At 50.1% G+C, this 23,987-nt stretch overlaps 1 long non-coding RNA gene across 3 annotated transcripts in view; it reads right to left on the bottom strand.

Moving 5' to 3' along the window:
- The window catches only part of LOC149856495 (uncharacterized), a 40,343-nt gene that overhangs the window by 5,984 nt on the left and 10,372 nt on the right, over positions 1–23,987 (bottom strand). The window contains exon 2 of one of the 3 annotated variants that reach the window (XR_016444506.1): positions 4,944–5,156. This is a non-coding gene — a long non-coding RNA (uncharacterized LOC149856495). Of the gene's footprint in view, positions 1–4,943; positions 5,369–23,987 lie in introns of those variants that run through there. The other 2 variants (XR_016444507.1, XR_016444505.1) reach the window with 2 other exon arrangements.

Here is a 23,987-nt window from a genome sequence, read left to right as displayed (position 1 = left end):
GAAGAAATAAGATGGGTTTGGTCCCGTGATTCCAAAACCACCTTCTTGGCCTCCCTGCTACAGCCTACAAAATCCCCTGTGGCAGATTTCAATACCTATTTATCAGCCTGGCAGTCTGGGGGAGGGATCTGGGACCATGCATCCATAGTGCATGGATTTTCTGGAAGGCAATTTTATTTATAGAAGAGGTGCAATTTACCACTAAGTAATATGGTAGCATGTGCCTAGCCGCTCCACCTCAGTGACAACCTTACCACATGTGGCACCTGCTGTACCACCTGCTGCACCTCCTGCTGCATGGGTGGGTTCTAAAATGGGTGCTATTAATGGGTGTGGGGGGTTGGGGGGAAGCAGGACCCACACAACCGGCAGTGGGGGTGGTAGAACAGCTACCACCATTGGTACCAGCCTTATAGTGTGGGGGGAGGGGGAGCAAGCCAGGGGTTTGTCCCTCCATCTGCCCTGCTGGACAAGAGTGTGTGTTACAAGCAAACCTGCTGCTATCCAAGGAACTTTTCTGTTGGGGGTGTAACTTTCCCTAGGGGTGGCTGGTGGCCAGCTCATACTAGCCCTTGCCTTGCAAAACCTATTTTAGGAAGAAGCATCTCCCCAGAAAACAGGCCTGCCCTGCAATAGGCCAGGTTTTACCTCTGAACTGTCTCTACTCCAGTCTTGATTATTGTCCTTACAACAACCAAACCCTCCTGCCCCCCACAAAAGCTGAGGACTTCTGCAGGCTCATAGCCCCCGCTTCCCCCATGGACTCCTGCCTGGGCCATGGAGAGGTTTCATTAACCCTTCACAGTATATGGTCCATCCTGGGAGGCTAGGCTACCTGGTGTCAGGATCTGAGTTGTGCGTGATCTGCCGCCCACCCCTGCGGCTGTCAGCCTGCAAACAATAACCCCCTTCCCCAGCCCAGGCTAACCCCCTTTTCCAAGCTGGGCAGCTGCTCACTCCCTTCCCCCCATGTGCTGCTGCATTCCCCAATGGCGTCAGGCTACTCATCCTTCTCAGGTCACTATAGGAAGGTAACCCCCCGCTTGCCCCTCCCCCAACCCTCACCAAAACCTCCTCCCCACCACTACAGACGATGTACTGAACAGACAGATGTTTTGTGTTGTAAAATGACAAAAATTTTATTTCTATTGGAAGAACAAGTCAGTGCTAATTATTGGCAGCATCCATAATAAATGCATTTAGGCAATCCCACACAAGGGCTGCCCAACCAGTATCTCCATGTTGGTGTTAGGGGTGCCGTGCATTGCCCATCCATGTATCTGTCTGCCTGCTGCCTCCCATGCTTCATCAGCCCATGACTCACTGAAAACCTTCCCCGCTTGTTTCATAAATATTATGGAGCACTCATTCTGCCACTATATAGGCTGTTATGTTTTCTGGCTTCAACTTGAGCCTGCAGTTCAGCACCCTCCAGTGTGCTTTGAGGCAGCCAAAGACACATTCAACAGCTATCCTGCATTTGCTGAGATGGTAGTTGAAAGCCAACTTCTGCGAGTTGGTAACATGCTCTCCATAAAGCTTCATGAGTCATGGCTTGAGGGAGTAGGCAGCATCGGCTATTATAAGAGTGGGAATGGCAACACCATGTATCACTGTGTCAGGGACACCGGGAGCATAGTGTCCTTTCTACATCAAGCCAGGCAGAGAGTTTCTAAACACACACACATCATGCACACTGCCAGCCCATCCTGTATAAATGTTAGTGAACTGGCCCCGGTGATCCACCATGGCTTGCAGGCAAATTCTTTCCTGTTCATGAATGAGCAACTCACCAGTGAGAGGGATTGCACAGGGGTGTGTGTGCTGTCTAAAGCCCCCACACAGTTAGGGAACCCCATGGCACTGAAGCCACCAATAACTTCCTGGGGGTTACTGAGGCAAATGAAGTTGTTCACTCCAATGTCCTGCAGCAACTAGCATACCTTACAAGTTGCCAGCCTGCCTGTGCAGGGAGCCATGATGAACTGGTTTCTGATGTAGCACAGGCAGGCAGGGGTGACTAGTTTCATGATGGCCATGACCACCCTCTTGTCTGACATGAAGACCTGATGCATGACAGTTTCCTGCCTTGCTATTTTTGGCCCCAGCATCGAGATGATATGATTAAATGTCTCTCTGGTCATTCGGAACATCTCTAAGCCACTGTCAATCATTCCAAGTGGTCAGTATGATTTGTTCCCACCAGTCCAAGCTGCTTGTATGGGCCCAGACCCTGCAGTTGCTGCTCCTGAGGTTGATCCACAGAGCCTGGTCAGCCTCTAGTTCTGCACCTGCATGTTGGCTATCCCACTCCACTGCACATCTAAGTGCCCTGTAACAGGGAACCCTAGCCCTGTTACCAGAAAGCAGGCCGGTCCTTTTAAGACCAGAACTTTCTCAGCACAGACTGCTGGCAGGGTAGGGGTTAAAAGCTGGGCCTGGCTGGTTAGCCAGGTGACTAGAAGAGGGCAGGCCAGAACTATAAAAACCCCAGGCTGAGTGGTAGTTGGGCCCAGCAGCCAAGGGGGAAGGAGTTTGTGTATAAGAGTGCCACAGAGCGGCTTGGTGACCTGCCCTGCTGGTGTGGGAGGGGAACTACTGATGACTCTCAGAGAAGTGGCGGCAGCCCCAGAAGAAAGACTGTAACAGATGGTGGGAAGCAGAAGCCCAGAGCCTGGCAAAAATGTAAGCTGGCATGCTGCTTTCTTTAATTATTTTTTTTGTGGTGGTTATAGCCCATGGACATACTGTTTATATTTTTTGATTGATTGACACTGGTGGTTTGTGGTTGAGGCTGTAGGGGAGGAGGAGGCCTCATTAATGCCTTGGGCACAGTCATAAAAGGCCAGAGGGCGTAGTGCACTAGAGTGTGCAGCTGTATAAGGCCTGTAGCTCAGAGCTGATTGCAGGACTTTTAAGCCAGGTCCCAGTGGGTGGAATCTCAGCTGGTAGCCTGAGCTAAAGGAAAGGGCGCCCTTGGGCAGCGGGAGCTCTGGACCACTGCCCAGACTGGAACTTGCAGCCTGCTGGCTCTGTGCCCAGAAGATGGGCTTGTGGGCTAGAGAGCCTGGGCTCCAGATTGAAAACAAAAGGAGGGCTCCTGGCCCCAAGAGGATTAAGGAGCTAGAGCCTCAGAGTCAAACCCTATCTGGTGGGTTTAAACTGGTAGGCCCAGCTAGAGAAAGATGGGGGACAAGGCTGTGAACCCCAACATAGAATTACAATAGGTAGTCTCCCACTTGTCTGCCACCTCTTGATGTAAATTAGTTAGATGTTCTTACAAGTAAAGGCAGGATATGAGATGACCAAGAGAAATGAAACATTAAGGGAATTCAGGGGTGCCCCTCATAGGCAAAAAAAAAAAAATGTCGCTGGGGAGTGCAACCTGTTACATGGTCCTTTGTAGCCAACACCAGCTCATAAACACACCTCATGAAAAGAACAACTATTGGGATCATCATAAATTCTAGTTTATTGGATGGGATGCGAAATTACCAATAAAATTTATAAATGCAAACTTTGAGTTATGAGTGGTACTGGTCACCTTAGTGCACGCACACGCATGCACTCACTCATTCAAACCCATGTAGTATCGTGTATAGTAGCTGCTGTAGTGATTGTGAGAGCACTGATGTCTATATATTTATCTAGCCAAGGCCCTGGAATCTGCTGTTGATGGTCAGCTTCCTTCAAGGCGATGTCTTCTCCAGAATGGGGTTGCCTCCTTGTCCTTCTGTCTTGGTAGGTCTGGTTCTAGATGAGAGGGTGCCACAGAGGGTCACGCTTCACTGGCTTTTATCCCTTACTGGCAGACTTGTGTGATCCGCCAACATCATTTTGGCTGTCCAACCTGGAGGTCGCTGTCCCACATGGGTTTTGAGTAGTACCTGACAGGTGTTAGGCAAGACCCCTGTGACTATCTGGTAGTGCAGTTTCTGAAGTCAGTTTCTGATTTTAATTAATTAATAATGGTATTGTTAAGGGTTGCAGGAATAGTCAATAGGGTGGGTGCTCAGTCTCAGGAATCAGTTCCTTGGCTTGATTAGCCTAAAATCGCTTGTAGAGTAGAGTTTTGTAATGGTAAGTTCCTTTGGCTAGGCTATTGTCATGTACCGATCACCTACTGGTCACCATACACTCGCATTCACTCAAGGGGGACCAGCCCAATATAGCAGATTTTATCACTTTACAATTACAATTTCAATGCCGTTCTTAACAATGGTCCAGGGTGTAACTTCATTCTACAGGGAGAACATTCCTTAAGGGTTTTAAAGTATAAGATATAAACTACAAAATGCCATAATGAAGATGAGATGGATGAAATATAAAAATGCACTGTGAGAAAGATATAAAAATGCAATGTGAGGTAGTGAGGATCAAAGGCTAGTGGGGACAGTAAGTTAGTTAGGTTAACACCAGGATATATTTACAGTCTTTGCAGTGGATATTTTAGTTCTTTTTGTTTCCTTTAGTGACACTGAACTTAATTGATATGTAGATGTAGTTTGTAGGTTTCTCCTACAGAAAGCCACCTCAGCTTTCTGGTGTGCTCTGAGCCTTGCCACACCCATGCAATGAGTGCGCTAGGTCTCTGCCAGTACCTAGCAGAGGTTTATCTTGCTGGGTTCCTATGATCCCTGCTGACTTCCTGCCCCTGGGGCAGGGGGCTGGACTAGATGATCCTTTGGGGTCCCTTCAGCCCAAATGTCTATGAAATACTTGGAAAAAGAAATGCACAAAATGGTGGGGAAGGGGTACAGGCAAGAAGAGGCTTTTGTTATATCAATCTCCGGAAGGGAAACGTATGAAAGAGGCTTTCTGCTACACTGGCTTCTCATTGCAACAGTTTACAAGCATCAGCATATGATCACTGATCTTTAGCTGCTCTCCTATGCTATCCAAGACCAGCAGCAGGAGACTCGACTCCATTTTGTCCTACTCACCCATTTTGTCCAGATTCTCCATTTTGACCTCCTCACTCCATTTCATCACGATTCTCTAGTGTATGTCTTCCTCCTCACGCATTTCATCTGGAATCTCCATTTGGTCGTCCTCGCTCATCCCATCTGGATTTCACAAAGCCAGGTTGTTTGCTAGTACTCAGCTGGGCTGCTGTTTAGCACACAGTACCACCAAGGTTCCTGCCCGGGAGCACTCTGAATAGAAATGGGAGCTGAATACAATCAGTTGGCATTGAAAGTGACCTCCTATCTGCATGTCAATAATTACCCTGGTCAGGTGGCTGTGTGCTGGGTGTTGGCACAGCAGAGCCTTCGCTGTTTACCATGGTGAGTGGGTGTGGGGAAGGTGATGTATCACACATCCACTTAGAACTCTAATATGGGGTTTAGCATGACCCTGGAACCCATTCATGCACCCTGAGGATAAGATGCTGGCTTTTACTGGATCAATGAATAGGCACACCCAAGAAGCATCTCCCCAGAAAAGAGCCCTCCCCTGCAATAACCCCATTCTGAAAGAAGCCTCTCTCCAGAAAACAGCCTGGCTCCACAATAACCCTTGTTTGAAACAACAGACCTGCTCTGCAATACCACAGGTTTGAAGGAAGTATCTCCCCAGAAAACAGGCCTGCCCTGCAAGCACCCAGGTTTAGAAAGATTCATCTTCCCAAGAAAACAGGCCATGTGCTGTAAGAACCTGAGGTTGAAAAAGACAGCTCCCCACAGAACAGCCCTGCCTGGCATTAACCCTGGTTTGAAAGAAACTTCTTCCCAGAAAAGAACCCTGCCCTGCACTAGCTCAGGTTTGAAACCTGTGATGGACTATGTCTCAATAGCTATCATTAACACCTCAAGACCTAAAGCAGGCACTGAGGCACCAAAACCATCAAGTCCTCTCCCAACAAATGTCTGTATTCAATCCCCACTGGGTTTTGGAATGGGGCTTAATAAACACCTATGCTACACTTGTACTGTTGGCTGAGTATTGAAGCTTCCTGCATCCCATTTCCTCCCCTCCCCTGCTAGATTTGAATAATTTCTGAGAGATAGGAGGGCTGGGGGCTAGAATTCAATCATTCATTCCAAAAAAATTGGGGTCAAGGACACAGTGCCCTATGATCCCTAGCACAGCTGAATACTTGATTCCATGGCACAGTGATGGTAGCGGAAGTTTTGCCTGTAAGAAGAGCTGCCAGCCATGGACACTTGGGTGTGATCAGAGGTGGGACATTATCAATCTATCTGTACAGACAGTGGAGGCCGATTTGGGCCAGGATACCCCTATCATCATTGCTTTGTTTGTAAACGGTACTTGATCAGATTGCTCTGACTACCACTTCTGAGAAGCAGATGACACCTTCACAGTTATGAGTATATGGAATTTCAAAAAGTTTCATTTAAGACATGCAGGCAACAGAGCAGGAGGCTGATAAATCTATCAACCATGGCCCCAACTGGCCCTGGGAAGAACTGAGGGACTTGATTGACATTTGGTCGAAGGAAAAGATCATTGAGCAGCTGGAAAGTAGGAGGAATAAGCTGGTGTATACCACATTAGCAAAAGAAATGAAGGCATAACCAGGACTGGACAGAGTGCCAGAGCAAGGTCAAGGCCCTGAAATGTGTGTATCATGGGCCAAGGATGAGAATTCTTATTCTGGGGCAGCATACACAATTGCTCCTTTTTACGACCAGCTGTCCATCATTCTCTCCAAGGAAGTGGGTGAGGCTTCCTGTCTCCAGTTGTTTGGTGTTGTCTGGAGAGCACACCTAACGAAGGAGCCTCAGAGTGTCCTGAGATGGAAACTGTGAGCATGTCAGAGCAGTGGGGTGATTGCTTGAAGCTGCTGGATGACAGGGATGGCCAAGAGGAGATGACCCTGTTCATGACCCCAGTCTTCCCTCCAATTTTACTGGCAAGTGCAGATGAGAAGGACACCACTTTGGATGCGGTTACCATGTCAAAGGTTACTAGATTTACCTGTCACTTTGGGGTGTGCTCATTTTATTAGAGTTATGTTTCTGGTGTCTGTGTAATGCTATCAATGTGCTGCTTATATCACTTTCGATACGGAGCTCCATCTCTCCCTACTGCAAGTCCCCACCCCAATGTAGCTACCCCGCAGGGCTTAGTTTCAACAAGACTGGGTTCCTCCAGCCACAGAATCAGTTGAACACCCACACATCTGAGCAGGCTGGGTCAATCAGCACTTCCAAGCTGACACCCTCACATGCCACCGACTAAGCACAGGACGCGGTTCAGCAGGGCAACAATAAAATGCAGTCAGACACATGCTTGCAGGTTAACAGAGCATGTCTGAGCAGGCAGGTTCAGTCAGCACTTCCAAGCTGACACCTTTATATGCCATGGACTCAGTACCCCCTTTCCCCCCCAATCTCCTGCCACAATTGTCCTGGTAGTAACCCCCTTGATGAACAGACCCCACAGGATTTTGGGGCATTACAGGGATCTTTGGTTTAGGTAAGTGGAGCATTGCTGCAGATCAAATGGGGAAGTTGAGGAAAAGAAAGAGTAAACAAGATTCAGAGAGTGTGGCAACCAGCTTGACCATAAGAGTTATTTTATTGCCAGGTATATGAAACTTGTAATGTTACTTGTAGTAATAGCCATACAAGGAGAGAGAAACAAATAAAACTGTTACCCAATTGAAACTGTAATATTGTATATGGGAAAATCTAGTTCAAGGTTGATCAACAGAAGTCAGGTTTAGAAAGCTATGCCCGGCGACAGCAAGGTTTCTGGGTGTTTGTTGGAGCTTGTAGACAAGCTGCTCATCTTAGGGTCCAGACTGCTTGAGACGGGCAGAGGCCCCAACAAGATCAGTGAAGATATTCCAGGCAGAAAAAAGATATTCGTTAGTCAGACAGGCTGGGTACTGCGCTGGAGTTCCCCAGGAACACAGAGCTGACAGGCAACATCCAGAGCCCCAAAGATCAATTTCTGTTCCCAAGACACAAGAGGGCTTGCAACTACGGGCTTGTAAGTATCAGGGAATGGGCATTATATCCATTAGTGCCACTCTGGCAGGCACCATTTTAGTGCCATTGGGTTGGATGTGGTAGGGGGTTTGTGAACATTTGGGGAAGAGATATTTCACCACATCATGAACACTTTGTTTTCCTATTCCTGTTACCACCTACCATGCCCAATGCCAGCCAGGGACGTGCGTCTGAACTTCAGACCCCAGCTCACAATGGAGTGGAAGCACATGCAGGAATACCGCCGCAGGCAGTGATGCTCCAGAGACAGCGTGATGGAGGCTTTGGTGAGACGGCACAAACCTGAGTGGCCACTGCAAATGACCGGCAGAACAATGTCTGGGAGGTACTTAGGGTGGATGATGACTGAGTGGGAGAATTGAAGCAGGGAGAACACCATAGAATTTATGAACAGGCCAGTTTCTTGACCTGGCCACACAGTGCCATGTATATCTGCAGGAGACACACACATTGATTAAGGACCATGACCTTCAGCCTGTGAACAAGCATACCATTCATAAGTACTGCCCCCCATCCTGCGAAAGTGCACAGTAACTCCACTTGCCTTGCCTCTGTCCAGGAGGTAGTCAGGAGTATTACAGTTGAGCCTGTTCCCCCATCTGCATTGCAGTCAACTGAGGGGTGACCCAATGCCTCCACTGCGGCCAGGAGAATACCACTGCAGTTCAGGGAGGAAGGGATGGGTCAGACAGGGAGTGCATGGGTAGGAAAGAAAGCTAGTAATGAATTCCACCGCAGGTTACTGCTGCAAAATTTTTCAATGTGCAGCAAAACGTATAGAAAAGAAAGCCAACTGATAGGAGAGGGGTTCCTATTAGCTCTTATTTCAGTAATTTCTTGGTTTCCATTAGTTATGTGTGTGTTCCTTAGTAAGTTCTCAGGTGGAATAAAACTGCATTTTCCCCTGTCTGCCTGCCTCCTTTATTGGGAAGAAGCAAAAATTCCTGCATCTGGATGGGTGTTTGGTGGGGGAGGGGGAGAGGAGAAAGAACAGCCAAGAATTCCATGGCTAGCCTCAGATCCAGAGTGGCAATGAGATGTTAAAGTGGATGGTGGGTGGGGTTGGAGGTGGGGAAGGGGGAAGAGTGGGGATAAACTGTTAACAAGCCCCTCTCAGCTGTTCCTGTTACAGCTCCAGGAGAGCAAAGAGAGGGAGCTTGCTCTGAGTAGGTGATAATTGAAATGTGAAGTGGCTGGATAATATCCTGCATTGACAGTGAAAGGCCCAGCCCTATAAGAATCGGCAAGTGGCAATCTTTGGACAGAACAGTCAATGCTTCTTCTACATATTTTCTTAGTTAAACATAATTTCTATATACAGCATACATGTATAACCTTGAGGTGTTCTGTACCTGGAGTTGTACTCCCTTCCACATGCACATGTTGGATCTGGAAAAGAAGTTCTTTGTGAGACTTTGCAACATTTCACAGATAAGATGGTCAGCAATTATTGCAGTCCCCTGCCTTTTCTGAGACTGCTGTTTGGTCATGCACAGTGGTGTGCAGTGACAATGGTAACTCAACTGGTCAAAAATGGAAGCCAGGAGCCCACCACAGGCCACTACCCATTCCTCTGCTATGTCCACTGCGGGCGGTGTCCCACTGGGTGGTGGGTGGCTACAGGCAACTGTGGTCACCACCCTGAACATTTTCCTTCCCCCCTTCGTCTGCCCATGCAGGACAACCACTCTGATCCATTGCTGCACAGCGCTCAGCACCCAGGCTGCAAGACAAGTGTTGCGAGGGTCCTGCTGAGCAGCTGCCACCTGCAGGGAACTCTCCAGGGAGTTGACCTGGGGATAGCCCCCACCACCCCCCAGGAATGGGCACAGAGTGTGCCACAGCTGCCTGTGCCCCAGGTCATGCACAATGAGCAATTTGTGCAGACTGAAGGTTGCCCAAGCCAGTATACCCTGCTGCTGCTGATCCTGCCAGTGTCCTGTGCACACCTGCAATCATGATTTGGGACTGTTAGCTGCAACAGTGCGGGGGGCAAGCCTGGTCTGCCGTGCAATCTCCACCAACATCTGGACAGATACCTGTCACAGAGTCAGATGACCCTGACCCCCCATACCAAGGACAACAGTGGCATGGGAATTGACATCTTTCTCAGCATGTGAGGGTTGTGCTCACTTCGGCCCAGTTCTGGGGAAGGGAAATGGGATGACAAATTAAATGGTGTGTAAACTTTATCATGCCTGTGTGTGTGCTGTGCCATGCTGTTTTGAGGTGGTGGTACCAAGGGGCCAGGGCAGTGCTGTTGTGCCACTCTACCTGCCCTATAGTAAAGTTCAGTGTGTGCATTCATGCATGTTAAGGAAAAAATGACCCGTAATTCATAAAGCAGGTTGTTGTGCTTAATGGTCCCACAAAATCATGGAAGTAAGTCTGGCAAGTGAATCGGTGCTTTTGGGGAGAAGGGTGTTGGACATTCAGACACAGCAGGACTAACAGGTATCTTTCAGTGGAGGGTGTGGGGGTAGAATCAGTTCCTCAAGGTTGCTACTTTCAGGCAAAGTCTTGGGAGTACTGCTGTGATAATGTATTTCCCCCAGTGTAACAGTTTTCACTGGCACCAGGGGGTGTGTTCTGGGGATTCAGTCTGAGGATATTGACCCAGTGCTGGAGATCCCTTCCCGATCCTTCCACTTTCCCCCCCACCCCCCACAGGACCAACCATGAGTTGGGCCTGCTCCCAGAGGAGACGCATGGGTTAACACCTCTTGTGCCTCCAGGAGCTGAAGACCTGGACCTGGACTCCACAGACCCCCACAGTGTGAGCCAGGAGGTAAATGTACCAGGGCCAGAAGAGGGTGGGCAAACGCAGGGGCACTTGGAGGGTGCAGCAGAAGTGTGTGTGTGTGTGTGTGTGTGTGTGCATATTCATTCATGCATGAATGCATGTGGGGCCGTGCCAGGCAGACATGTCAGCTGAGTGGAGCCCGGGAGGGGAATGCTCCCCCGAGTCCCTACTTAGCTGAGGCCCCCAGGGAGGGGAAGGGAAGGGGGGACTCGCCAGTTTCCCCTCAGAGCAGCTAGTCCCCATATTGTCTCGTATTATCTTGTGAGCTGTCGCGAGATCCCACAAGACTCCTTGGGAAGTTCTAGGCTTTTTAAATTAGCCCCAACTGTAAGTTACTTTCTGTGGGGCCTGCTCCCAGAGGTGACACATGGGTTAATGTCTGTTGTGCCCTGGGAGCTGAAGATCCAGACTCCACAGACCCTGCGGCATAGAGCTAAAAGGTAAATGTACTGGGGCCAAGGGAGAGTGGGCAAGCACAGGGGTGCTTTCAGGGTGCTGCAGGGAAGCATGTGTGTGTGTGCATGCGTGTGTGTGCAGGGCCATGCCAGCTGGGATGCGCTGCCTGAGTGGAGCCTGGTAGGGGAGTGCCCCACCCGGGTCCTTACTTAGCTGAGCCCTCCAGGGAGTCCCATGACCAGGGCAACATAAACAGAGCATGCAAACAGGCGTGGCTGTACTTGGGCACGGAATTTTGCATGGGAGTTTGCACGGAGGGACATGCAGGAGGCAGCCAGAGAGCTGGTCCAAGTGAGGAGCCTGAGGCCAGCAGCCTGAAGGGGCATGAACCAGGTAGGGGCGTGAACTCAGTCCCAGCCATTGTGGCAACTCATCGTGCCTGCAGGCTTCTCGCCACTGCCAAGATCTCCACCTAGACAGAGCCCCTGACCCTGGACTGCAGGGACTGCGGGAGCTGCCTGGCATGGCTGCTAGCAGCTGGGCATGGGGGCACCCCCACTTGTGGGGTGTGTTCCCTAATGGAGTCTCTGGAGGACGAAGTGTGGGAGCTTGAGGAGGAGGTACACTAGCTGTACACCATCAGGGCCCACAAAGACTACATCAATGGCTACTGCCAGGCCCTTCTCCAGAAGAAGGAATAAGAGAAGCAGCTAGAGATGGTGGTCAATAAGAAGGCTAACCATAAAGACCCACCCAGAGCTATCTGAATGGCAATCACCTCACGCTCCAGGAAACATAGGGCCAGAATTACTCCTTCCCTGGCCCTGCACAACAGCTATGTTCCCCTCCCTATGCATCAGGAGGCTTCAATGGTGACACTGGAGGAGGAAGGTAAGCAGCATTCTACCACCCCCAAGAGGAGGTGCAAAGTGGTGGTGGGGACAATTCCCTCCTCCAGGTCACTGAGGGTCCCCTCTGCCGTCCAGACCCCCTAGGCCTTGAGGTCTACTGCCTCCCTGGTGCCCACATCTGAGATGTTGCGGAGAGGATCCCCAGGCTCATCCAGCCCTCCAACTACTACTCCATGCTCCTCATCCATGTGGGAACAAATAACATGGCCAGGAGTAATCTGGACTGGGTCATGACCAACTACAGGGCTCTGGGGTCTGGGCTCAAGGCATGGGGGTCCCAGGTAGTCATGTCCTTTGTGCTTTCGGCTGCAGGTCATGGACCTAGGAGGGAAGGATGCATCAAGGAAGTCAACCAACAGCTCCGGCGGTGGTGCCACCATGAAGTTTTTGGCTTCCTCGACCACAGCACACACTTCAGGGAGAGAGGACTCCTGGGAAGGGGTGCCATCCACCTCACATGGAGAGTTAAGTCCCTGGTCTTGGGCAGGATGGCTGATCTTCTAGATAAGGCTTTATACTGAGATTGCTAGGGGACAGGGAAACACCTACTGGAGCTTTCTTGGAGACCGCCATAGAAGAAGACTCTATAGACAGGGATACTAGGAGAGCCACTCTTGCAGGAGTTGAGGGTATAGTTTCCCTTCAGCATGACAGGAAGCCAAGGGTCTCGATAGGAGGACTCAGGTGCTTGTACACTAATGCCAGGAACATGGGTAACAAGCAGGAGGAGCTAGCTGGGCATTATGACCAGTGGGCATTATGATCTAGTAGGGATTATGGAGACCTGGTGGGACTCCTCACATGATTGGACAACAGCCATAGAGAGCTATGCCCTGCACAGAAGGGACCAGGTAGGGAAGAAAGTTGGAGGTGTAGCTTTCTATGTAAAAAAACAGTATACCTCCTAGGAGGCCGACATTGGCTCCAAAGCAGAAAAGCTTGAAACCCTCTGGGTCAAGCTGTCAGGAGGGGCGGGGTGCAGGAGTGTGAGACACCTAACTGTAGGTGTATACTACAGGCCACCAAACCACGGGGAGGAACTCAATCTAGAGTTCACCTGAGAACTGGCAGAGGCCTCGCTTGGACAGGACATGGTTGTCATGGGCAACTTCAGTTATCTGGACATCTCTTGGGAGGAACACTTGGTGACGTCAGACCAGTCGCGTTCCTTCCTGACCTACATTGAAGAGCTCTTCGTGGGTTAGGAGGTGCATGGGCCAACCAGAGGTAACACTCTCCTAGACTTGGTCCTGGCCAAGGGAGATGGCCTGGTGACCAACTTAAACATAGAGGGTAGCCTGGGCAACAGCAACCATGAAACCATCACATTCACTGTCACGGTGAAGACAAATCACAAGGCAGACAAATCTGATAGCAAGGTTGAAGTCTTGGACTTCAAAAATGCAGATTTCAACAAGTTCAGGTCACTAGTAGGGGTAGTGTTGTGGGACTAGGGACTGAAGGCGAAAGAAGTGCATGAACAGTGGTTGTTCCTTAACAACACAATCCTGGAAGCACAAAGGAAGTCCATCCCCATGTGGAGGAAAGGTACCAGAAGGCCTCTTGGCTGAACAAGGAGATCACGGTCCTCCTAAGAAAGAAGAAAGATGTACAGACAATGGAAGCTGCAGACAGGCCCCAAGGAGAACTATAAAACAATGGTCTGCACTTGTAGGGAACAAATTAGAAAAGCTAAGGTGGCAACTGAACTTAGATTAGCAACAGGAATCAAGGACAACAAGAAGTCCTTCTTTAGGTATGTAGGGAAGAGGAGGAAAACAAATGGAAGTGTGGAGCCATTGCTCAACAACTCAGGACAGCTGGTTACCAGCACTCAGGAGAAAACTTAACTCCCGAATGACTTCTCTGCTTCAGTATTTCACCAGGCCAAGGGAAAAATCATGCCAGATACGGTACAGAAAGAGCAGGGCAGGAATGGCTGCCTTCCTATTATTGCTGTAGAACTGGTATGTGATCAATTAAAGAAATTATATATATATAAGTCAGCAGTACCAATTAAACTCCATCCAAGACGGCTGAAGGAGCTGACCAAAGTCATCGTGGAGCCCCTGGCAAAACTCTTCCAAAACTCGTGGTGCTCTGGAGAGGTCCCTGAGGACTGGAAGAGGGCCAATGTTGTACCCATCTTCAAGAAGAGCAAGAGGGAGGACCCAGGTAAGTATAGGGCAATTAGCCTAACTTCTATCCCAGGGAAAATTCTGGAAAAATTCATTAAGGAGTCATTAAAGAGTCTATGTGCAATAGGTTTGCATAAGGTAGGATTCTGAACAACAGCCAGTATGGCTTAATCGCGGGCAGGTCTTGTCTTACCAACCTCATTTCCTTTTATGATCAGGTAACTCACCACCTTGATAAAAAAGAGGAGGTTGACATTGTATACCTTGACTTCCAAAAAGCCTTTGAAATGTAGACTACATAGCAAGACAGAATGATGCCTGGACAGATAGGATTGTCAGTGCCATCAGTACCTGTGCAGTGTGGTTGCAGGAAATAGCAAGACAAGCATGCTGAGTCTGTAGTAGACTGTTGGAGGCAGGAGGCGTTCATGAGAAAGGGAGAGAGAAGGGCTGTCCAGCTTAGAAACATAGAAAAGCAATGTTGCTTATGTGAAGTGGTCATAATTGCTTATAATTACTGGTCACCCCTGTTTGTTGCTTTAACCATTGTTGGTTTAAGCATAAATAATGCCTGTAGTTACTGTGTGCTTATTTAAAAAGGTCTTCTAATGAAACTTGTTGCATATTGCCTACTTCTTGTTAATGCTTACCTTGAAAATTCTGTAATGGTTGGTTATTTCTTTAAATTATGCTTAATAAATCAGTGAAGGCTAATTATGTAAACAAGTGTTCCTGCCTTCTTTTCTTTCCTTGTGGTCAGCCATCAGGAGATCATCAGGCCAGGATCCCAGCCTTTGTGCCAAATGAACAGTTGTTTGCAACATTAGGGAGGGTTGTCTAACTTGCCAAACTGGAAAAAACAGTAAATACACAAGAGCAGCAGTTCCTAATCTGTGGTACGCATATCATCCATGTACACAGACAACCTGTCAATGGTATGCATTAACAGATTTATTATAATTACTTTATAGGACAAAAATTTGCTGGTGGTACTTAAGTTTGAGCTGAAAAATTTGCTGGTGGTACTTAAGGTTGTATCATTTTAAACTGGTGATGTGCAGTCTGTCAGAGTTTTGGAAGGAAGGGTACTGCAGGATGGCTCAGGGAAGGAAGGGTGCTGCAGGTTTGGAGGAGGCAGCACTGCCAGGGCCAGGGGTACCTTGGCCACAAGTGAGGGGCAGCAGGTTGGCTCAGGTCCTGAATTCTATAGTGATTGGGCTGGACCAGGGCACTATTGTGTCAGGGGTCTTTGTGGGTCTGACTGTGGGGTGAGACCATGTAGTTGTGACTGACATGTGCACCAGCACAAGGGAGCATGGACGCTACGGGCTACCTGCACTCAGGGGCCAGTTGCTCTAAGGGCATCTTGCCTTCTGCCATGGGTCTGACTGTGGGATGACCTTCCTTGTGCAATCGTGAATGGTGCAGCAGCCACAGCCAAGAGAAAAAGCGGCATTCAGTCAAGAGCAGGGGCTGTGGCAGTTGCAGCAACAGCTTATGGGGCGATGATGCCACGGTCACCCTGGCCAGGGCATGGCTGGGGGAGTGGGTGTGGGTGTGGGTCTGACTGTGGGGTGAGATTGTGCAGTTGTGACTGGTGTGGGCACCAGCACAAGGGAGTGTGGTGGCTACAGGCTACCTGCACTTGGTGCTGTGAGAAGGCAGTTGCCATTTGCTCTGCTTGACTGAAGGGCAAGTGAAAGCAGTCTGTGGTGTCCCCTCTAGGCACCCAAGCAGTTCTTCCTTCCTAGACTGAACTGGGGACAGATGATGTGGTAATTTTCCCATTCTTACTAAGGACTGCCAGCTGCCATGGGTCTGACTGTGGGATGGGTGACCTTGAGCAATTGTGAATGGTGAGGCAGCCAGCACAAGAAAAAAAAAGTGGCATTTATTCAGGGGCAGGGGCAGGGGCAGCTTATGGGGTGACGGTGCCATTGTCACCCCGGCCAGCAGAGTGAAGGGGGGGAGGGGTGTGGGTTTCCATACAGGGACATAGATTAGCATAGGTACAATGGACATAGCTACTGGGCTGGGTGGACCGAAGCATCTGCTCTGTAATACCTGGCATCCAAAGAAACACATTGCACCTAGTTATCAAAACAGGGCAGCAGCTAACCTCATCCACTACTACCTGCAATTTGAAACGACATCTGCCGGACAAAGGGGTGAAATACAACATTTGCAGCACCATCTGGTGGACAAAGGGGCTCATTACATGTCTTTGGGTGCATTTCTGTTTGCATGTAACAAACCCATGGACGCGGTGTTTTAATTTGCGGCGACCCAGACTAAACTACATTTAGATGAGTTTTACTTTAGTGCACTAGAAAGACTTTTAAAGCCTCAGGAAAACCCACACATGCAAACACTAACACTGTTGGAATGCAAGAAAGGGCAAATTTTGTTATATGTACAAGAGCCCCAGCATTGGTTCTCAGCCTTTTTTGTACCAGGACCCATTTGTAAACATTGCTGACTAGTTCTGGCCCAGTACCCCTCACTCCCAACCCACTGCCTCCCACCCCCAGGCCCCAGCCCCCCTAGTGTGTGGGGCAGGGGGTAGGTATGGGCCATGGGAGGCCCCAAGCAGCCCCTTGCAAGCTGGCACTCTGCCAAGCTGCAAGGGAAAAAGCCACAGTTTCCTACATTTTTTTCCTTGAAAGGAGAACATTTTTAAAGTTTATTGATCCATTTTTAAAGTTTGTTTGCGACCCTGTCATATATTCTTGCAACTCAATTTTTGGGTCAGCACATGCAAGTAAAGAAGGACCGACTGGGCTGCAGTACTGCAGGGAAGGACCTGGGGATCTCAGTGGGCCATATGCTGAACAGAAGCCTAAAGTATGCTCTTGTTGCAAACAAAGACACAAGCATACCTGTTGTATTAACCGGACGGTCTTTTGCAAATCAAGGAAAATGATTCTCCCTCTCTATTTGGCACTGGTGAGACCTCATCTGGACTTCAAAAAGGATGTGGACAGATTGGAAAGAGTGCAGGGCAGAGCAGGGCATGGAGGAGCCTCTGGAAGCTGCTTTAGCCTCATTTTTGTCCACGTCCTCATCCTCTTCCTCGTCATTGTTGCTGCTAGAGTCATACTCCTGGTTGCACTTCAGGTTCTTACCTACAAACAGTGCCAGGGCTAGCAGGACCCTGCAGCACCAGGCCTCCCACCCCATGGGGTCTGGCTTGGACATCACCATGAACCCTACTGTGAAGTCCTCCTCTTCTGTGCAGCTCCCCTTCTCAGCGTCCATCTGCAGGTGTTTCATTTCCAACCTCAAGCGCTGCTCCTGTTGCTGAACCTGCTCTCTTGTGGCTGGGTCCAACCTGTCACTGACCATTAGGGGCTGGTGGATTATGGCCAATGCTGTTAGGAAGAAGAAGCTGCTCACAGTCATGGCTTGGAGGAGGGTGAAGAGGAAAACCCTCAAGCCTAGGCTTTTCTGGAAACCCTAAGGAGTAAGGCTGTGGCTTAGGAGCAAGGGCCACTGGCAAGGGTGATGAACAGGGGCTGCAGGTCAGGAATGAGGGACACCAGCAGGTCTGGGGCAGGGTGGAGAGATGGTGTCTGATCTCAAACCCACAGGGTGGCTTTTAGAAGAGCCAGACAGAGGGCTGAGGCTCAGAGGCAGGGGATTGCTGCCTGCACCTGGGCTGAATGAAAGTTGGTATCCAACAGCTGCTGTGGTCCAAGTTCCCAGGTATGACGTTGGTTCTGGCTTTGGCTGGACACAAGTGCTGGCTCCCTTCTGTGGCCGCCCACTCCCTGTGAGGTCGCACCACCTAGAACACCTTTAAAGGCACAGTGCACACATGCTCTCCTGGTACATCCAGAACCCAGGACCCACCTCAGCCTCTGGCTGGGCTTTTGGTAGTTCAAGGGAAAGGTAAGCCAAAGACTGTTCCTTTTGCTCTGGACACCTGTTGTCTATGTGTCTGGCTGGGTGGCTGGCTGGCTAAGGGACTTCAAAGTGGGTGCCCTTTGACACAACTAAGGCCTGGGGTCCACTGAGGTCATGTTCCCCCTGCCCATATATCCAAGACAGCCCTCCCCACCATCCTGATTTCTGCTGTAGCCATGACCTGGCAGAGTTTGTGCTGTGCCAGGGCTGTGGTATCAACCTGACTTCTTCTAGTGGAAACCAGACCACTGCTGGTGTTGGCTGCACCTGTGGGGAGGACCCAATGGAGGGCACATCTTGGTCCCTCCCAGATGGTGACAGAGTAAAGATAGAGGGGCCAAGCATCCCAGGGGCCACGTGGAATCAGTTCTTGGAGTCCTTGGACCCCCAGATCCTCATTGTGGCCTCTTACCCCCAGCTCCATGTGGGTTCCCAAAGGTCAATGCAGAAAGTGTTGTGGAGATCTGAGCCATCAGGGGACAGATTGGACATGTGCACAGTCACCTTAGTGGGCCTGGTGAGAGCTCTGGGAAGGCAGAAGAGACTTGCAGAGTTCTGGGAAGGAAAGGCATCAGACCAAGATAAACCCAGCCCCAAAGTCACCCTAAACAGAGACACAGAGGGATAAATGTGGCCAGGAGCCAGAAGAGCAGCCAGCCTGGATCATGGAGAGCTGGGCTCTGCCTGCATGAGGGGCCAGGGAGAGTGGACCCATAGCCCTGGCAAAGAAGAACAGGGAATTTTATCACTTCGTATAGGCAGGTAGCCATGGCCTGGCTTATCTTAGGAAAAAATTCAGGCCTTGCCAGCACAAAACCTAAGGAGACAGTGAGCTCCTTGTTTCACTGAGGGGGGTTTTGCTGCCTGCCTGCATCACTCTATGGCAGTCCTTTACAACCTGATTTGCAGCAGGGTTGAGCATCTGTTGCCACCTGCATCTCCAGCCACTGTCCCGTTGGTTCCTTGCTTGCACTGTGTGGCCAACCCTCAGCAGGGCATGTTTTGGACTGGTTTAGGGCAGTGTATGGGGGAACAGACAGGAAGATCAAGGAAAGTGTAAGTCTGTTACTGAATGGGGGAGGTAACCTAGTGACAAATGAGGCAGAAAGGGCTGAAGTACTCAATGCCTTTTTCACTTCAGTCTTCAAAGTCAAGGTCAGCTCCGAGACTACTGCACCTGGTAGCACAGTTTGGGGAGAAAGTGAGCAGCCAACTGTGGCAAAAGAACAGGTTAGGGACTATTTAGAAAAGCTGGATGTGTACAAGTCCATGGGGCCAGATGGGATGCACCTGAGATGTTGACAGAGTTGCCTGATATGACTGCAGAGCCACTGGCTATCATCTTTGAAAACCCATGGTGATTGAGAGAGGTCCTTGACACTTGGAAAAGGGCAAATATAGTGCCCATCTTTAGGAAAGGGAAGGAGGAGGATCTGGGGAACTACAAACTGGTCAGCCTCACCTCAGTCCCTGGAAAAATCATGGAGCAGGTCCTCAAGCAATCCATTCCTAAGCACTTGGAGAAAAAGGTGATTAGGAACAATCAGCACGGATTCACTAAGGGCAAGTCAGGCTTGACCAACCTGATTGTCTTCTGTGATGACATGACTGGCACTGTGGATGTGCAAAGAGCAGTGGACGTGATATACCTTGACTTTAGCAAGGTTTTGATATGGTCTCCCACAACATTCTTGCAAGCAAGCTAAGGAAGTACATGTTGGATGAATGGTTTTTAAGGTGGATAAAAAACTGGCTGGAATGTTAGGCTCAGAGGGTAGTAGTTGATTTCTTGATGCCTAGTTGGCAGGTGATATCAAGTGGAGTGCCCCAGGGATCAGTCCTGGGGCAGGTTTTGTTCAATAATGTGGCAGTGCAGCTTTGGGTGCCTGCCACTTTAAGGGCTTGAACAGGTTGTGAGGCAGCCTGGAGGTGGGAGAAGACCCAATCAGGTAGTTGCATGACAGCCAGGAGGCTGCCTGTTTGAAGCAGCGCTGAGCAGCTTCAGTATAAGAGCAGGCCCTGAGGAGCTAGGCCAGCAGTTCCAGCTGAAGGGTGAACATCTCCTGGCTCAAGTACTGTTGCTCCCAGAACACCTGGATGTCAGGGTGGGAGCTATGGGGATGGAGGACGTTCCTGGGGACCCAGTGTGGGGTCCAGGGCACTGAGAAGGGGGCTGAGTGCCTCTGGCCTGTTGAGAGGAGGGCTCAGGACAAGCCCAGAGAGGAGCTGTATGGACAGGGGAATTGTGAGAGACCAGGAAGGTTTGAAGACTGGTCCTGGGGCATAACATAAAAGTACATTCTGCTAGCGTTGGATATGGTGTGGTGGGGCTGCCCATGGTGTGGTGGTCCCCAGGAAAAGTCACACCAGTGCCTCCGTAGTGAAAGGCGAGTATAGGGTGCTGCATAGTCTCAGCTCCCACAACCTGGTGGGTTACCCCATAGAGGGGACAAGTGAGGGGTCCAGGCATGTCATTTGAGGCTCAAGGGGTGTAGAGCCTAGTAGCCCTGGTAAGGGGGCGACATAGTAACCCTGGTGAGGGGGCATCTGTGAGTAGGCTGCATAGAGCAGGGTCCACATGGGTGGGCCTGAAGGACTCCACATAGGCTGACCTAGAGATTGACTGAACTGTGTTGGAGGGGCCTGCGAAGGTTGACCCGTATGAGAGAGAGCACTAGCTGCTGAGGAACCTAGCCAAGAAACCCTCAACTAGTCAACGCTGGGTCCAGGACCAGAATGCTCACCACGAGGGATAGCCAGAGCCAGGGGCCTGGAGTTCCAACTGGCCTAGAGGCCAAAAGGTCCCAGAGGGGGCCACTGCTGAGAGGGAGAAGGGGTCTAGGGAGTTTACAGCCCCGCATGATGGCAGAGGTGAGGCTGCTTGACTAGGAGGGATCCAGGTTGGGGTCTGACTTATCAGACTGAAATGTAATGGGGCCCAACGTGGTGCCACAGCCACATAGTGATGCCATCTGTGAAGCATGGGACACCATAAGGGAAGGTCAGAGCTGTGTATAATGCCCTTGGCATCAGGGCATTAAAATGGACAGCCTTCTGCCTAGAAACATCAATTCAATTACATCAAAGGCGTGGCAGATGAGTCAGGTGGGCAGACTGCCCTGAACTGGTGAGCGAGCCGATATTGTAACTGGCCTCGAGATGGTTCCCTGTCACAAATATCTTCATCAGATCACATCTGGAGTATTGTATCCAGTTTTGGGTCCCCCACTACAGAAAGGATGTAGACAAATTGGAGAGGGTCCAGGAGAGGAAAACAAAAATGGTTAGGGGGATGGGGCACATGACTGTTGAGGAGAGGCTGAGGAAACTGGGCTTATTTAGTCTGGAAAAGAGAAGACTGAGTGGAGATTTAATAGCAGCCTTCAACTGCCCTCATGGTGGTTCCAGAGAGGATAGACTGTTCTCAGTTGCAACAAATGATAGAGTAAGGAGCAATGGCATCAAGTTGCAGCAAGGGAAGTTTAGGTTAGATACTAAGGCAAACTTTTTCTCTAGGAGGGTAGTAAAACACTGGGACAGGTTACCCAGAGAGGTTGTGGCATCTCTATCCTTGGGGTTTTTTACGATCCAGCTAGACAAAGCCTTGGCTGGGATGATGTAGTTAGGGACAGTCCTGCTTTGAGCCTGTATGACCTCCTGAGGTCCCTTCCAACCCTAATTTTCTATGATTCTGTGATTCTATGAATGGATGGGGCACCAGTAACTTTCCCCACTGCAGACTAAGGGTCAAGAAATAAGTGAAAGCTACAAGCTGGCATTTTCCAAATGGAGGTGGGGTGGAGTTTAAGAAGGTTAAGAACCACTGGTGCAGAGAAATTTAACCAACAAATGATCAGTTTATAGTCATAACCAGTGTCACATCTAGAGAAATTAAGGGTGTCTTAACAAACCTCCTCCCTCGGACAGAGGGGACAAGGCTGAACTCCTCAACGAGTTCTTCGCCTCAGTGTTCCTAAGCGAGAGGCATGACAAGTCTCTCACTGGGAGTGTAGGGAGGCAGCAGCAAGGCACCAGACTTCCATGCGTGGACCCTGAGATGGTGCAGGGTCACTTGGAGGAACTGGATGCCTTTAAGTCGGCAGGCCCGGATGAGCTCCATCCGAGGGTACTGAAGGCACTGGCCGACATCATTGCAGAGCCACTGGCGGGAATATTTGAATGCTCGTGGCGCACGGGTCAAGTCCCGGAGGACTGGAAAAGGGCCAATGTGGTTCCCATTTTCAAGAAGGGGAGGAAGGAGGACCCGGGTAACTATAGGCCAGTCAGTCTCACCTCCATCCTTGGCAAAATCTTTGAGAAAATCATCAAGGCTCACATTTGTGAGAGCCCGGCAGGACAAATTATGCTGAGGGGAAACCAGCACGGGTTCGTGGCAGGTAGATCGTGCCTGACCAATCTAGTCTCTTTTTATGACCAGGTCACAAAACGCCTCGACACAGGAGGAGGGGTGGATGTCGTATACTTGGACTTCAGGAAGGCCTTTGATACGGTATCCCACCCCATACTGGTGAACAAGTTAAGGGGCTGTGACTTGGATGACTGCACAGTCCGGTGGGTGGAGAATTGGCTGGAGGGTCGCACCCAGAGAGTTGTGGTGGATGGGTCGGTTTCGACCTGGAAGAGTGTGGGCAGTGGGGTCCCGCAGGGCTCGGTGCTTGGACCGATACTCTTTAATGTCTTCATCAGCGACTTGGACGAGGGGGTGAAATGTACTCTGTCCAAGTTTGCAGATGACACTAAGCTATGGGGCGAAGTGGACACGCCGGAGGGCAGGGAACAGCTGCAAGCAGACCTGGACAGGTTAGACAAGTGGGCAGAAAACAACAGAATGCAGTTCAACAAGGAGAAATGCAAAGTGCTGCATCTAGGGAGGAAAAATGTCCAGCACACCTACAGCCTAGGAAATGACCTGCTGGGTGGCACAGAAGTGGAAAGGGATCTTGGAGTCCTAGTGGACTCCAAGATGAACATGAGTCGGCAGTGTGACGAAACCATCAGAAAAGCCAATGGCACTTTATCGTGCATCAGCAGATGCATGACAAATAGGTCCAAGGAGGTGATACTTCCCCTCTATCGGGCGCTGGTCAGACCGCAGCTGGAGTACTGCGTGCAATTCTGGGCGCCGCACTTCAAGAAGGATGCGGATAACCTGGAGAGGGTCCAGAGAAGGGCCACTCGTATGGTTAAGGGCCTGCAGGCCAAGCCCTACGAGGAGAGATTAGAGAAACTGGACCTTTTCAGCCTCCGCAAGAGAAGGTTGAGAGGCGACCTGGTGGCTGCCTATAAGTTCGTCAGGGGGGCACAGAAGGGAATTGGTGAGTATTTATTCACCAAGGCGCCCCCGGGGGTTACAAGAAATAATGGCCACAAGCTAGAGGAGAGCAGATTTAGATTGGATATTAGGAGGAACTTCTTCACAGTTCAAGTGGCCAAGGTCTGGAACGGGCTCCCAAGGGAGGTGGTGCTCTCCCCTACCCTGGGGGTATTCAAGAGAAGGTTGGATGTGTATCTAGCTGGGGTAATGTAGGCCCAGCACTCTTTCCTGCTTATGCAGGGGGTCGGACTCGATGATCTATTGAGGTCCCTTCCGACCCTAGCATCTATGAATCTATGAATCTATGAATAGCAGAGTCTATATCAGTGGTGACCCCAATAGCATACATATGAGGTTAATTCTTGGGAGATCAGCCAGGAATGTTTCCAGGTACTGAATGGAGGAAAGGCAAAGATATGGATGCCAAACATTTTCAGGAGAGTCCCTTGGAGGGAAAGAATCACCCAGGAGACCTGGCCAGGGAAAAGCCATGAGTATACCTCAGAGATTATCAGG

This window comes from Crocodylus siamensis, chromosome 10 (genome assembly GCF_052110815.1).
Source record: "Crocodylus siamensis isolate JL-2025a chromosome 10, ASM5211081v1, whole genome shotgun sequence".
Classification (NCBI taxonomy): domain Eukaryota; kingdom Metazoa; phylum Chordata; order Crocodylia; family Crocodylidae; genus Crocodylus; species Crocodylus siamensis.
This window is presented reverse-complemented; position numbering and strand designations above follow the sequence as displayed.